This window comes from Camellia sinensis, chromosome 4, assembly GCF_055761805.1.
Source record: "Camellia sinensis isolate YWXY chromosome 4, ASM5576180v1, whole genome shotgun sequence".
Taxonomy (NCBI): Eukaryota; Viridiplantae; Streptophyta; class Magnoliopsida; order Ericales; family Theaceae; genus Camellia; species Camellia sinensis.
The window spans coordinates 42,917,296-42,934,296 of NC_138964.1; positions in this window are offsets into that span (position 1 = coordinate 42,917,296).

The following is a 17,001-nucleotide window of genomic DNA, read 5'->3' on the forward strand; positions in this document are numbered from 1 at the left end:
TTACAATTTGCGGATGATACGATTTTATTCTGTGAAGCAGATAGGATGGAGGTGAGTAATATCAAAAGAATTCTAAGATGTTTTGAGATCTCATCAAGTCTGAAAATTAATTATCACAAGAGCGTCATTTGTGGTATTGGGGTGGATGATGGTCTGTTGCATGAGTTTGCCTCTTCTTTAAAGTGTAAGCACTAAAAGCTGCGTTTAAGTTATTTGGGACCTCCATTGGAGGCTAATCCAAGTAGGAGAAGTACTTCGCAGCCTGTTCTTGACAAGTTCAAGCAGAAACTGGCTTCATGGAAGAAAAGGTTACTTTCTTTCGCTGGGAGACTAACTTTAATCAAATCTGTGTTGACTAATCTGCCTATCTACTATTTATCATTGTTTCGGATACCTATTGGAGTGGCTAAAAAGATTGAGTGAATGCAATAAGCTTTCCTTTGGGGCAGATCAGACCTCAGACAAAAAGTCTATATGGTCCGGTGGGAGGTGCTCGCTAGGAGTAAGAAATTAGGTGGTTTAGGTTTGCGGAGGATTATAACGATGAATCAATGTCTTTTGTTAAAATGGTGGTGGAGGTTTGAAGTTGAGAATCACTCTCTTTGGAAGGCTGTGATATGTACAAAGTATGCGGCAAGGGATGGAAGATGGTTACCAGAATTAATGGACAGAGAATCTAAGATCTGGTCTGGTATAATCAATGCTGTAACATCCGTTCCAGAGCTACATAATTTTTATATTAATAATTCATAGATTGTTTTGGAGGATGGGAGTAGAATTCGATTTTGGAGGGACAAATGGGTTGGTAATGTTCGTTTAATGCACAAATTCCCAAGGCTTTTTTCTTTATCTAATGACAAAAATGGTGTGGTTAGTGAGTTCTTCATAAGAAGGGCAGATGATAATGGATGGAATCTTAGCTTTAGAAGATCTTTGCTGGTATGGGAGGAGGAGGAAGCTAGAAGATTATTCAATTTGCTTAATAATGCACCACCAATATGTCTTAGCATATCTGATGAACTAAAATGGAGAGCTGACCCATCTGGACTGTTTACTGTTGCATCAGCATATAAATGGTGTGAATCACTTATGGGGTCTGTAGTGCCAGTGGCTGATTTAATTTGGAACAATTTTGTTCCTCCCAGAGTGAAATTTTTTGGGTGGTTGGCTTGGCTTGGTAAGGTTAAAACTTCCAGCTTTCTCCATAGAATTGGAATCTTAACTGAGAGTGCTAATCTTGCTTGTGTTTTCTGCCATGATGAGGTTGAATCGGTGGATCATCTATTTCGTTTCTATCCTTTTGTTTGGTTGTTGTGGTCTAATATAGTTAGATGGTGGTGCTTGCAATGGGTCCTACCAGGCTCTGTGACTGGTCTGCTGCAATGGTGGTCTGGTTGTAGAATGAAGAAGCTGGAGAAGCAAATCTGGATGGTTCTCCCTCTGGCTACTCTCTGGTCCACTTGGCAGCATAGAAATGCTTGTGTATTCTCTGGTTCTTAACCAAATTTGGCAGATTTGTGTGATCTAATGAAGGTCAGATTAGCTATGTGGCTCAAAGCATTGCCAATTCAGGTGGAGTTCTCTTTAAATGATTTGGTATTTAAACTACTGCAAGTGAGGCATTGCATTAGAAATGGAGGTGGATGAGTCTGATGTCAGGTATGTTCTGCTATTTTTGAGTCTGCTGACTGGTATGCTACTGTTTTGTGGTATTGCTGTTTGGTGGTGGAAAAACAGGAAGCTGTGGGTCAAATTCTGCTGGCTGTAAGTTTTGTTGGCTGAAGGGGGTGCCCTGTCTTGTTGGTCTGATATGTCAAGTTATGGGTCAAATTTGTCTCAGGTTTGGTGGTAGTTGCACATTAGCATCAGGTTACTGAGGTTTATGAGGAGGTATGGGTCTTTGTCTTACCTCAGATTGGTGGTTCTTTGTTTTCCTATCTAACTGTGCTGATTCTGATAATTATGTGCTAACTCTACTTCTGAGGATGGGATCTGTTGGTCTGCTAAATTCTGCTTACGTCTGCTGTGATGGTCTCTAGTGGGGAGCTTGCTGTTGATCTGTGCTTTTGTTGTGTTGGTTGTGTTGTGATTAGGTGCTGGATGAATGGTTGAATGGCTGAATGGTCTGCAGGTCTGGTTGGCTGATTGGCTGATTGCTTTGTTCTCTCATTAATTTTGGTATTCTATGGGTTTTAGAGGTCTACTCAGGTGCTCATGCTATATTTTGTTGGCTGTGTGAAGAAGTGCTGGTGTCTGCTCTGGTCTCAGTTCTGTCGATGTCTGATTGGTTGTTGTTTGGTCTCATTTCTGCTGGTGTCTGCTCTGGTCTCATTTATGTTACACTGCTAGTGATTGTTTTAGCTAAGGTTTCAATTGGTTGTTGATCTGTATGTCTGCTGCTAGTTGCTGTGGTGCTCAGGCTGACTTGTGTTGGCTGTGTGATGATATTGTGTGGCTTTTGAGGTGCTCATGCTACGTGGCCTCCTATGCTACTATGTGGCCTTCTGATTGAATTGCTGTTGATCTGCTAGTGGACTAGCAGGGGAGAATGATGAAGGTTGATGTGGGGTGCAGCTCATATGAGTGCAGCTCTGATGTTGTATGATGCTAATGTATGGTGCTCTGCTGACGTTGACTTCTATATGTTTGTTAGTTTGTTAGTTTGTTAGTTTTGGTTATCTTCTGCTTGGGTGAGGTTGGCTTTGGTGTTTGTGGTTGGCTACTCACCAACTCTTGATAGTGTGCTAGCACATGATTGGGCAGCCTTATCGGTGCCAACCTAGTTGAGATTGTTTTTGTTCGCTATGATGCTTTTTGCACTCATCATTCTCTTTTCTTTTATTGATATAATTGTTTTCTATTTCATCAATAAAGTTCTTTTTTTCTTTGTTGATCAAAAAAAGAATAGAGATTAGTGCTCATCAAAAAAAGAGATTATTAATAATGTTATAATGATCATATTTTTTATAATTTTTTGTTTACTGTCTTATGTGTGGTTTAAATTTAGAGATATTATTTATTCCTAAATTAAGTTTTCTTCTATTGAATATTTTAATAATATATTAAAAATTTAGAATTTTTTTTTTAATATTATATGAAATTATTGATTTTCATTAATTTTTATACAAAATCTCAAGGGATAAGTGAAATGTACTATTTGAGCAGATAACTACAGAACAATCTTGACATTTTTGGCTTTATAACTTATGAAATCAACAAACATGTTAACAATGAGCGAGAGAGAGAAGTGTGGTCAATGTTATTAAAATTATAAAGGAGATTTCTACAATTATACTAAACTTCGGGGGAGATAAGTGTAATTTATTCTTAAAAAAAATGATAGTAGTTTTGAATCACAAAAAATAAATAAATAAAAATAAAAATCTTGCTTGTAAATAAACCAAACCAAACCAAACCAAACCAAGCCTTAAGTCCCATCAAATGGGGTCAGCTACATGAATCCTCCTTCTCCACGCGGCCCTATCAATGGCCATTTCATTAGTCAAATTAAATAGATTCATATCTCTATTTATAAAGCTAGTCAACGTTAATCTAGGCTTACCCCGTCCCCTAACATTTCCATCTACCGTTACAGCATCACATCTCTTCACTACTGCCTCTATTGGTCTCCGTTGAATATGACCAAACCATCTCAAACGATTCTCTCTCAACTTATCTTCTATCGGTGTTACTCCTACCCATTCCCAAAAACACTCATTCCTAATCCTGTCCTATCTAGTCTTACCACACATCCACCTTAGCATCCTCATCTCAGCCACACTCATCTTATCTACATGTTGTTTCTTGGTTGCCCAACACTCCGTCCCATACAACATAGCTGATCTAATAGCCGTTCTATAAAACTTACCTTTTAGTCTAGTGGGTATTCGTTTATCGCACAATACCCCAGACGTACTTCTCTACTTACACCATCCCGCCTTAATCCTATGGGTCACATCTGCATCAATCTCTCCCGCTGTTGTGATAATCGACCCTAAATAACGAAAATGTTCACTCTTAGGCAGTTCTTGGTTCTTAATCTTCACTTCTCCTCTGCTTTCATTGTTACTGTTACTAAATTTACACTCCATGTACTTCATCTTAGTTCTGCTTATCCGAAATCCTTTAGATTCAAGAGCTTTTCTCCAAATCTCCAACTTTGTGTTAACTCCTTCTCTAGTCTCATCCACTAACACAATATCGTCTGCAAAAAGCATACACCATGGCACGTCATCCTGAATATTTATCGTCAACTCGTCCATAACTAAAGCAAAAAGATAAGGACTTAAGGTAGATCCTTGGTGTAACCCTACAGTGATGGGAAATTCATTTGTTTCTCCAGCTGGCGATCTAATAGTGGTCACCACCCCTTCATACATGTCCCTAATCACATCAATGTAGCCTTTTGTCACCCCTTTCTTCTCTAACGCCCACCATATTATATCTCGGGGCACTCTGTCATATACTTTCTCAAGGTCGATAAACACCATATGAATGTCTCTTTTCTTTTCTTTATACTTTTCTATTACTCTCCTCAAAAGATAGATCGCTTCCATTGTTGACCTACCAGGCATAAACCCAAATTGATTCTCTGGCACCTCTGTTATGTCTCGCAATCGGCGTTCCATCACTCTCTCCCACACTTTCATTATATGACACATTAGCTTAATTCCTCTATAGTTGTTACAATTCTGGATATCACCTTTATTCTTATAGATTGGCACTAAAATACTCTTCCTCCAGTCATCTGGCATATTCCTAGTCAACAAAATTTTGCTAAACAACCTAGTCAACCAAGCAACTCCCTTTTTACCCAAACACTTTCAAGCTTCAATAGGGATATCATCAGGTCCTAAAGCCTTATTTGATTTCATCTTCTTAAGTGCAATCTCCACTTCAAAGTTCCTAATCCTACGATAGAACCTATAGTCTTGGTTTATCGTATTACTGATTATTTCTTCCCCTATTGTCGTACTTCTATGTTCCTCATTTAACAGTTTCTCAAAATAATTCTTCCATCTTTCCTTAATCTCATCATCCTTCACCAATACCTTAGAATCCTCACTCTTGATGCACTTTACTTGATTAAAATCTCTTGTTTTCCTCTCCTGTATCTTAGCAAGTTTGTATACCCTCTTCTCTCCCTCCTTACTATCTAGTCTAGTGTATAGGTCATCATAAACTTTCAACTTAGTCTCTCTCACTACTTTCTTGACCTCCTTATTAGCCAATCTATAGCTCTTAAGGTTTTCATCAGTTCTATCCTTCTGCCACTTTTTAAAGCACTCTTTTTTTGCCTTAACTACCGCTTGGACCTCTCCCTCCACCACCAAGTTTCCCTAGAGTTGGGTCCCGTTCCTTTTGACTCTCCAAGCACTTCCCTTCAGATTCTCCATATACAATTGGCCATCGAAATCCACATAGTGTTAACATTACCTTCTAAGTCCCAAGTACCTTCCTTATCCATTTGATTCTTAAATATTTCTAGTTTATCCCCTTTTAAGTCCCACCATCTCGTCCTACGATGCCCACCATCCTTCCTAGCTTGGTATTGCCCTCTAAAACATAAATCTAGTACCAAAATCCTATGTTGAGAGACCAGACTCTCTCTAGGAATCACCTTACAATCATTGCATTTTAGGCAGTCCATTTTCTCAATAAGAAATAATCTATTTGGCTCTTAACTAATCCACTCTTAAAGATAATTAAATGCTCATCCCTCTTCTTATACATAGTATTGGCCACTCTTAAAATATTAAAAAAATTATAATTAATATTTAATTATCAAAAAACCTCCCTTTAAAATTTGTCTTACACCCTAGAAAGGTTGAGCCATCCCTATATGTTAACCAAACTTAAAACAGTAATACATTTTTTATAAAATCAGGTGTTATAAAAATAAAAATAAAAAAATGTATTCACTCTACTTGGTTTTAAGTTTCTAAATTCAATTTTTTAAAAATTAAGTTTTTTTTTTCATATTTTTTTTGTTTTTAGTGAATTTTTTAAAAATATTTTAATTTTTTTTTATTTTTTAGATGCACTTAGATGTACCGAAAAAGTAAAAAATCATTTTTAAAAAATAATAAATATACAAGAATATGAAAATGTATTGAATTTTTATATTTTTGGTATATAGTGAATTTTTTTAAGATTTTTTTCACAATATTATAATTTTTAATCGTATTTATATTAAGTGTATTAAAAAGTAAAAAATTGCTTAAACGATTAAAAATTCACTAAAAAAAAAATTAGAACTAATAGATACCTTATCTATCTCAAATCCTAACGCAACTGTAACTTATCAAAAATGCATTTTCCTAGATAGAAAGAAAGAAAGAAAGAAAGTACTTTCCCTTTCTTGCTTAACAAGTATATTACACGGAAAAAAAACTACCCATCTCATCTCAAATTTGTATACTAGTTTTACAAATCCTACCTGCCCACTCCTCTATTGCCGCAAGAACTGTGTGTTGAGAGAGAGAAGAGAGAGATGGTGAGTCTTAATGAAGAAGTGAAAGACCTCAATGTTCATGTCTTCAAGTGGAACCAAAAGCTTCACAACATAGAAGAATCACAAGGGTTGTTCATGTTTCGCATCAACAACGCATCCAAGAAAGCAACTCGGATCGAACATGGCGGTGTTAGAAAGATCTACTCAGCATCTTTGTTTGAGCTCGAAGCATTATCAACCCTAGACTCCACACAATATTTGGTTTCGCAAGTCATTAAAGACAAACAGTTCCATTCCAAAAACACAACTATAAATCTGAGAAAAGACATATCTGCATATCTACTAAGTTGTTTCAAGTTCAATATCGAAACACTCTATCAAAATCCCACAATCGTCATAGTGGTAGATGTTTATATTTCGATGACTATGAGGTATACACGAAAGAGGGTTGCACCATCACCCTTTTCATGGTGCAAGAAGCAAAAAGTTATAGATGATGATGATGATGATGATGATGATGATGAATCCAAGGGTCTAAAGCGCAGCAAATTGTCTGTCGAAGAAGTTGAAGAGATTTGTGGTGGGTTATTGGCCGACCTGGAGGAACCAATGTCGTGCCATGAGTGTCAAGGGCTTCACGAGATTGAGGCTGCGATGAGAGTGAAGGAGTTTGATGGAGACGATGATGAAGAACCAGTAGATGATTGTTCGATTTGTTTAGGGGAGATATGTGCAGGAATGATGGTTACAATAACGCCTTGCTTGTATATGTTTCACAGAGATTGCTTGTTTAAGTGGTTGCCAAAGACTAGTCTGAAAAATCTAGAAATCCCTTAAATGTTGATTTGTGATTATGTATCAATTTTAAGTAGTATATAACAATCTCAATCAAACAATCAAGACAAAACGATACAACGATTTTACGTGGAAAAACCACAATTGGACACCTCCAATTGTGTTAAAAAACCACGGGCAACAGCCACAAACAATCTGTTAAGAAGATTTAAAGGAATTACACAGGTATACTCTCAATTACCTAACGAATCCACGCCTAATTGAACCAACCTCTATGTGCCTCTTCCAACCCTGTCTTCACCTCGGAATTGTCTTTACGATAAGCCACTTTAGAATCCATCGAAACTTCAGGCTCGAATTCTTCAGAATCCACCGAAGAACAACTCTCTCTCTCTCTCTTGTGTAGAATTAAACAAATAATCCTTTGATGTACACTTCTAAAACCATGCGTTGAATACTCAATCAAAACATCAAAGAAAACTAGCAAAATATCCCCAGATATAAATCTTAGAATCCAAAAAGAAGATCTGGAGGACTTGTCCAAGTTTTGGAAGAAACCCAACTACTAATAGAAAACCAAAGTAATCCTAGTTTTGGAAGAAAACCAATTCCTTATAGAAATCCAAGAATCTGTGTTCGCAAGGTCCGCTTGAGCGTGGTAATTTCCGCTCGAGTGGAGGCTTCAAAATTGTGTGATTCATATAGGCTTCGCGCTGCTTCACGCTCGAGCGGAAGTTTCCACGCTCGAGCGGAGAATCACACCATCCAGTACTTTTTCAGGCGAAGCAGAGATGCTGTGAGCTTGCAATCCACGCTCGAGCGTCACTGTCCCCCCTCAAGCGAGACGACCAAAATTGAAAAATTTGGAAAACTAAATCCTGTTACAACCTCGGTTTTGATCCATGGAAATTGACAAAGACACGATTCGGGTTGGATTCGCATCTAAACACTCATAGCCTCACTTAAAAATGCGAAAACAAATACAACTGAAAGGAGTTTTGTCAAACGGGGTTGCCAAGAATAAAACCTAACATAGTCGATGTCCCTTTTATAGATCATTTTGTGCTACCATGGTTTAGTACTAGTGTGATATTGTGTATTATGATTATAATATAATACAATTCATGTGTAGTTATTCTTTGATCTTAACATATGTTTTGTTTGGATACTGATTCTTTGATCTTTCAACTATAAAGAAGCAATTTTGTTATTATACGTCTTGTTATGTTTTATGTATTGGTGATTCTGATACGGTTTTCATTCTTTGATCTTGTTATGTTTTATTTGTGTTTTTTTATTCTATTGATTTCAAAATTTTGAAATGCATCACTCTCCTGTTACTTTGATACGGTAAAGTATTTACCACTAATTGTAAAGTCTCTTCGTTCACAAAAAAATGTAAAGGTGAAAGGAAAAAAAAAAAAAAAAATCAGCGATGGGTGCGTTACTAATTGTAGATGTGTTACTATTTTTTCCCGTTGCACTCATCTCTCACATTGCGTTAAATCAAAAATTGAAACAAAAAATAAAACAAATTTTTTTTTTTTTTTGACAACTGCAACAGCATCATTTAATTTACTATGATCATAATTTTTTATCATATTTATTTCACTACTCTATATATATAAATAGATAAGTGATGACATGTGACTAAGCTTCTGAAAAGCGGTTGCGATCGTCGAAACAGTTGTGGTGCCAGTTGCAAGGTGCAAAGGCCATAACGTAACGGTTACGATAACCGGAACTGTGATTTTTTTTATTTTTCACACAATTTAAAAAAAACTTACCAATACGCATATTTTTTTTTTCAAAATCTAATTTATTGAGGTTTAAAATAGATTTTAATAAATTTTTGTTAATTTTAAGTAGGATCTAATGTACATATTTTCAAATCACTATAAAAAGAGTTTTTTTATATTTTATTTCAATAGTTAATGACTTTAAAAATAATTGATTTTAAATGTTTACAAATTATTTTTAACCAATACACGAACCAACTGAATAAAAAACATTCACAATTATTAAATGATTATAAAAATAAAAATTATGCCTTAAACAAAAAAAAAAATTAGGCATTTTTTTAGACAACACTTTAAAGCTAACTAAAAAAAATTATTTACAATTACGTATTAAAAATTATTTTTAAACTACTGATTTTATTTATTTATTAAATGCATTTTTTAGACAACACATTAACAAAATAAAAAATATTAAATAAAATGATTATAAAAATAATGCAACCAATGTTTATGTATTTTTTATTTTATATGCTAATGTAATGAAATAAAAATTATAAATAAAAAAAATTCATTTAAGATTTTTTCTTTGAATTTAGATTACTTGAGTATTTGTTCTTTTTTTGTATTCTTTTATTATTATTTTTTTTAGGGGGAAACTATTTAGAATATTATAAAAGGTGTAACGGTGTATAATAGACCGTTACAGCCATTACAGTACCGCTAATGCTGTTACATAACACCGAAACGGCCTTTATATATGTGAATTTCCGTCACACTACTATAACCGCCGTAACGGATGGCGATAACCACCACAACCGTTACGTAATGGTGTTACATAACGATTGCAACCGCTTTTTAAAACCTTACATGTGACATTTACAACAATCTCTCGCTCTTCCCACTCTGAAATTGTTTCTGCAATTGAACGAACATAAAAGGTGACCATAATTCTCTGATGGCCAGAATTGGTGGTGGTGTTGGTGATGGCGGCAGCCGGGAATCAGGAGAAAGAAAGATAAAGGGGAGAGAAAGGGAAGCTAGCCAGAGTATAAGATTAAAATGCAGTAGTAAACACACGTTTTTATACATTAGATTTCTACTATAATCTTTATGGTTCAGAGAATAAGCAATGATGTGTAAATATATCCCATAATTTTTTTTTTTCCAATTGTCGTATACATGTTACATAATTTGGCTCCATCCTCCCTGCTCTAAAGCACCGCTTCCCATCTATTTTCATATTCCAAATACAAAACTATACAATACATAGAAAGAATACAAATTTGAATCAACTGGCAAGAACAAAATTGTTACACCTAATTTAGCACCAAGAAAAATCAGCAATGTTGAATTAGAATCCATGCTATATAGCATTTTTCTATCTTCCCCGGACATCAGCAGCGCACACGAAATAGGAGTTTTCAACTTCTGAAATCCCACTGCACCGAGTACCGATTGATTTCCCTAGGTGTAAGGATAAATGATGATCAAACAGGGTTTGTCCTGCAAACTAGGCAACCCTTCCAGCTCTGTGTCTAACTCGACAGCACAGGACTAGGCCTTCATAGGAGCAAACCCGAGCTTTCACTTCTCACTGTAAATGTGGTCTTAAGTTCCACCCATATTCCCGGGGATCCCACTTCAACCATGTTTTGGTACTTTTTTGAAGACGCAAACGATAGAAATATATGTGGACGGGTTAGCTGAAGAAGTATGGAGAATAGAGAACTTGTTGCAAGTCGAAGTCGCCTCTTTCTGGAAGGGGAGGAAATGTCAACTCTAGATATGATCTCTGGAAGCTTTCAAGCAACTGGGTAAAGAGAATCAGAATATTATGTAGATATATAAGTAAATTGATTCAAAATTTTCATGTCATTTGTATGTTGATGTTCAGATACATAAAGCAATAATGGCTTTATATGGATAAGGAATTACAACAAAACTACATTTTTTATTAGTGTGCTCAGGAGAGAGAGAGAGAGAGAGAGAGAGAGAGAGAGAGAGAGATGCTTACATCTTCAAGCATTGATGTTCTATAAAGCTCCGCAAACTTTTCCCTGATGATCCTATTCGTCCTATCAACGTCACATGCATGCGTCCAGAAATAGTCATGCACCCCTGCAACAGAAAACAACATGAAATTAAATAGGAAACACAAATTTCTCATTTTCTACAAATTCCCCTCCAGTCTTTCCCAAGGAAGAGCCTATAAAAGCTAGTCAGAGTTTCAAAAATGTTTGATTAAAAAATTATCTGAAAATAAATGTATGACCTGCATTTGAACATGCATTAAATAGAAGTATTTTAATATAATTATGAATTTCAAAACATACAGCACACTAGTGGGGACATATAAATGCATATTAGACTTTATTGAAGTTAAAGACAACACAAATGGATATTATATATTTGAATTCTTAATATGATCGTGTAATATTAGGAAATAAAATGATTTATTTTTTTTCATAACCGAGTGTCCGGATCAGTTTATGCGTACCTCGCCTAAATCTCAGGACCTTGAAATTAACGACCGGCAAACCTTTAGTGGCTCTAAGGTTTGAGATGTTTGGCCTTGTGGGTTTTGAACCTACAACCTTTTGGGTGGTAAGCGCTTTGGTTGCTTTCTTGCCCACTAAGCCAAACCCTTTGGGGTTACAAAATGAAATTAATTTATTTCTGACATCCATTAAGAGACTTTAACTGTGGTTGAGAAGATAGAAGTGGATATGTGGATTTAGGCAATAAGTTGACTGAAGCCAATAAATCAGAGTATTTCACTTCAAATGTATGATTAAAATTTAATTATGACTTAATTGTAGTACAACACCACTCACCTAATTCACGTAACAACTTCTAAAGTTATCAAGAGATTCAGGAACTTCTCCCAGTGGTCAACTTGGAGATGTGTGCAAAAATAAAATAAAGACGGAAAAATAAAAAAAGAGTAGACATTCCTGTAATTGTGGATCCCACATAAAGCATAATTCTTGAGTCCAGACAAATGTTGAACAATTTAGACGACTTGTAATCTTCAACTTAATAGATTCAAAATTTAGAATCACACAAACAACCACAGAAAATACAGGTGGAACAATGTGAGTGAAACAATATCATTAATGGCAAACCCACCAGCTGATATGTATGGCCAGAATTATTTGATGTGTTTGGTTCTGTGGGGAGATCATTTTTTTTCATTTTCATGTTAGAGCATGGTACCAACAGTATGAGCTTCCCTACAGGATTGGAGAAAACATATCACTTAACCAATAAATTGGCCTCAATTATGCTACATGGACTTGTGTATGCGTATTGGGTGGGGTATGTGTCCAAGCATTGGACCTTCTTTTCTTTTTTCTTTTTTTGATCGGCAAAAAAAATCTTTATTGATGACAACATACAAAGTATGGAAAAGAACATCAATAAAGAGGAGCTTGGAGCTAAGACAAAGCTCCAAGCGCCAGTTGGTGAGGAACCAACCAAAAAAGAACAAGAGGAGAAAGAGAAGGGGAAAAAACAGCAGAAAAACAAAACTAGAACATACACCTAGATACCCCGCACAGCAGAACCCTCAGGTGGATTAGCCCCCAGCTGAATCAATTAGCTCCGAAATTCTGAAACACCCTCCTCTGCCCAGTCCAAGAACAAACTCCTCTGCACATTCTGAATCAACCTCCTCTGAAGCATCCACCCCTGCTAATTCTGAGAGCATACCATAAGCTGCATCAAGCTGAACACCTCACTGAATGAAAACAGAATTCAGTCTTATTAATACAATCCAGACCAAAGGCCCAGCCAAAGGCAAAACATAGAAGCCTTTGAACACCAGACTTCAGCACTGGCCAACTGAAAACATAACAAACATATACCCAGCAGATCATCATTTCATACCCATACCCATTTCTTTTCTTAATTTTAGATATATTAAAATATGTATCCAAACATTAGACGCGGGGCATGTAAGCAAGTTCCAAACATTTAAAAACATTGTTTATTGCATAATATCTGGATATAAGATGTTGTTATTTAGAAATTGTTGGTTTTTTGGCTTTCGAAGATTATTATTGTAATTTTAAGCGTGCCAGTGAGGATTAATCAGTCCTTACAGAAGATTAATTGCCAACTAATTATCAGACGATTGTATTTTAGTTCTTTCAGCCTTAATGAATAAGACTTTTACTGGTAGCTTTGTTTAGGAGAATTAAGCAAACAACGATTAAATGAAGAACAATTGTAACATTTCATTAAGTAAAAATGAAAGACTTACAATGATCCAATTCAACCTCGTAGAGGTTTACAGCAACAAATTATTTGAAACTACTCCTATGAACAAAGTGCAGTGCAGGAATTTGAAGTACAGAAATATAAAGAACAAGAAATTTAAAAACTGGAAGGAAAATAAAGTAGATAAAACTGATTTTTTAGATCTGAATCTGGGGGCTCTTTCTGGGGCCTTCTCTGCTATTTATACTTTTTAATGATAACCGTCGAAATGAGCTTCTAACCGTCGAATCATCCCTCTATGATTGCTGATCATGTTTCCTCACAGTTAGCTCCACTATGTCATGTCTACAGTTAGGCTTCTCTCCTGATTTTGAATTTAAATATATGAGTAACTGTTAAAGCCATGTCAATTTGCATCTCTTTGCTGATCCAGTGCTATGCAGATCCACAATAACCAATACTAACTGTCACGTGTGTGATTACGATTGAATATTTGAATTGTCTTCCCGTATTGTCCTCATCCTGCCACGTGTTGAACTGTCATTAGCCTATACAAAATATGTAGCCAACATTACCCACGCACTAATATACCCAATACTTGGTCATATTAGTGGATCAAGGTATTTTATCCACGTCTTAGAACGTGCATGGGCTTTGCTTTTTTTAGAAATGAAACCCTTATTCATCAAAGAAACATTTGCATTAAATTTTCTTCTATCCTTTGAACATTCCCACTATCTCAGTATTCGAAAAGACTAGTACAGCTCTTATGGCCAAGCAAACCTTTTCTTACCTCGATCAAGCATATGAAGAGTCGTTTGATAATGTTGTTCGTCCTCGAAAGAACCTTCATGCATTGATTAGCCACCTTTACCCACCTTCCTATATTCAAGTCATGGAAGCTTTTGCAAACTATCAACTTTTGGATTACGAACCTATTGTCCACAATTCTTTAACCTAAAATTTTGCAAACATGGATATTGGAAGCTCTTCTTTTGACCCAAAACCTTTTGCGTAGGATAAGGCTGCAGCTTTTTCTTCTTCTGGGGCTTCTGGTTAGAGAAGTTAGCCAGAACCTAAGGAGTTCAAGTTAAGAGAGCGAATCAATCATCATTTTGTCGAATTTGTTGATCCTCTAACTTTCCTTCCCTTTGCTCGAAGTTCGGTGATTTACCCATATATACCCATCGACCGCCGATGCCGTTTGGAAAACAACTTACTTGTAGCATGGTACACATCTTTCATGCCTACGAAGACAGTACAAGCTACTCGTCGTCCAGATGACACTCAAGGGTATAGCCCGTCATTCTTAGCCCAAAACGCAAAACTTTGCTCTTTTGACTAGCTTGATATCGTCAACAACCCCCAATTTCTTCCTTCTTTCGAGATGGAAGCTCATGCACCTCCTCTTCTACAAAATTCTCACTGGATGAAGGAATTGAGACTTACTTTCTTTGAGGACCAGTTTATCCCCTCCTATAACCCTCCTCCATCTCTCCCTACTAAATATCAGCGACAACAAGCCCAACTTCTACTTGCGGCATGATCTCACTTGCCTTTCAATGTTCCCGAGAATGATGTTCCTCTTAAGAACTTTCGATGGGCTTACGATGTTATGACCCAGGGTCATGTCCTCAACCCTATCGCCCAAGCAGAGCTCCAGATGTTTTTAGACTAACTGCCACTGCTTCTTCATTGGCATCACATTTCTGTGGCCACCACTCGATCTTTGGATCAAATCTCAGCCCGTCGAATTCATACCCGGTATGAAGCAAAGAGCCTCATTGATGAATATGATGATTACAAGAATAAAGACTCTGCATACTGGGATGACTTGGACATGGATGAAATAGACTAAGGGTTGAAAGAAACAAAGTTTGAAATAAAGGCCGAAAAGTTTTTTTTATCAAGTAAGGGCCTATCAACTTCAGCAGCCTAGCTTGGAGAAAATAGAAGATAGAATAAAAAAGGAATAGAAGTTCATTGACCATAGTTGGAACAAGTTCCATGACCTTGTCATTTACTCTATTCCTTATTTTTATGAACTTGAATATGCAGCCAATGAAGGCTTCTAATGTAATTACCTTTGTCTTAATAAAGCTAAGATGTTTTCTCTTTACTTGGCATGGTCTGATTTTGCTCCATTTGTCACAATCAAACAAAATTAGGGCTTCGAATTCACCAATTTTGTCCTTCGACACTTGATTCAATCATACCCAATGGAATACTAGAAATCCAATTTTAACTTTTCCAACATATGAGGTGTAATTAACAACTTTTTCCTTAGGTCTCATTTCAGTATCAGAGCTTCGAATTCACCAATTTTGCCATTCGAAACTTGATTTGATCATATCCAATTCCCCAACATATGGTTAATACAGTGAAGTAGTTTTAAATCAACTGATTTTCCTTCGAACAAACAGTCTATATTTTCCAAAATATGGAAGTCTTTTTCAAGAACTGCACTGTTTTATTCTAAAAAAGTGATTGTATACTACTAAACCAACTATGGGTTTGAAACCTAGAACAAACAAATTCTAACCATAAGGTATTTCAAATTTCACTTCGAAGGATTTTACTCTCATCACGAAACCTAAAAACAGGTTTTTAATCCTTTTGAAGTAAACAAACACCTAAACATTCCTGCACCCATAGGTGTGGAATGTGCTTCGAAGTCAACTTCCTGCTTTCGAAGCCGTTTGTCACTTGATTTTGGCACCAAAACTTCGCCTCGAAGCCAAATATTTTATTTCGAAGCTAACATTAGTATTTGAGATACGTTTCCCTCCATAACTATCAACATTGAGGGAAACTTTTCGCACTCGTACCTTTAGTACTTCTTTATGAATTCCGCCCATATAAAACGATTGGGTGTTTTTCAAACAGAAAGGTTTAAAAACCCTTTTATTTTGTGCTCCCAATCCACTTGGTCGTCTAACACACAAACCCTTCATCTTCTGCTGGCTTTTTTCTTTCCCTTTACTCTCTTTCCAACTTCGTATTCTCAGAAAACTCTCTATCAATGGCTTTTTCTTCCTTGAAAATACCGGTTGTGGAGCGCGCGAGTCCATCCATAGCCTTGAAAAGGATCATTAATGAGAAGTGTGCGAAGTACAAGGCTGGTGAGAAAAGTGCCATTGACGGACGCATTTTCATTTCCCGTCGCCATAAGCAATAAGAATATGTGCTTGGGCCCATTTTTAAGGAGATTCCTACTAAGCTTCCAGCTCTGTATCCACGTCTAGAAGATCATTGTCTCCTTTACGAAGGTGGTCTTGATTGGGAAAGCTGGAGGATGAACCAACCTCATCGTTGCTGGCCCACAGTGAGACCAGAGTGGGAGGAATGGTATGATCGGGTCGTCCCTGATAGGACACTAGATCTTCAGGAGCTCCGTCTCTTCGACACCCTTCAATTATCCAGGTTTACCATTTCTGAGAACTCTTTTTTAATACCTACTGCCCTTTATTTTTGGAATTCTACTTTTAATTTCTTTCAATTCAGATGTGGGATAATGGCTCCTACTGTCCTTGACATCTGCCATCTGTTAGGATTATCCCCTACTGGTACCCCCATTGGTCCAGACTATCCTGACCTCAAAACCCTTTTTTCTCTCCCCTCTCTGAACTCATACTATAGTGACTTTGTCAAGGCTAAGAATAAAAGAGAGGGTCCTGTGACTGATAGGGAATTTTTCTCTTTTATATTGTATTGGCTTTGCAAGTTCCTCTTCTGCACCTCTTCTCAGAGGATCATGCCTAAATTTGCCCCTCTTGTCAAAGCCCTTGTTTT